The following is a 486-nucleotide window of genomic DNA, read 5'->3' on the forward strand; positions in this document are numbered from 1 at the left end:
TCCTATCCTCCTCCTTATCCTCATCCTCTTCCTCACTCTCATCATATCCTCATCCTCATCCTCATCCAAATTCTCGTCCTCATCCAATCCTCATCCTAATCCTCATCCTCATACTCATCCTCATCCTCCTCCTCATCCTCCTCCTCATCCTATCCTTATCCTCATCGGATCCTCATCCTCATCGTATCCTCATCCCCATCCTCATTCTCGTCCTCATCCTATCCTCATCCTAATCCTATTCCTATCCTCATTCTTATTCTCTTCCTCATCCTAACATGTTACTCATCCTCCTCCTCATCCTCATCCTCCTCCAAATCCTATCCTCATCCTCATCCTATCCTCGTCCTCATGCTCGTCCTCATCCTATCATCCTCCTTATCCTCATCCACATCCTCATCCTTATCCTATCCTCATCCTCATCCTCATGCTCATTGTTATCCTCATCCTATCTTCATCCTCTTCCTATCCTCATCCTCGTCCTCCTCC

Source organism: Lupinus angustifolius, chromosome LG12 (genome assembly GCF_001865875.1).
Source record: "Lupinus angustifolius cultivar Tanjil chromosome LG12, LupAngTanjil_v1.0, whole genome shotgun sequence".
In the NCBI taxonomy this organism is placed as follows: Eukaryota; Viridiplantae; Streptophyta; class Magnoliopsida; order Fabales; family Fabaceae; genus Lupinus; species Lupinus angustifolius.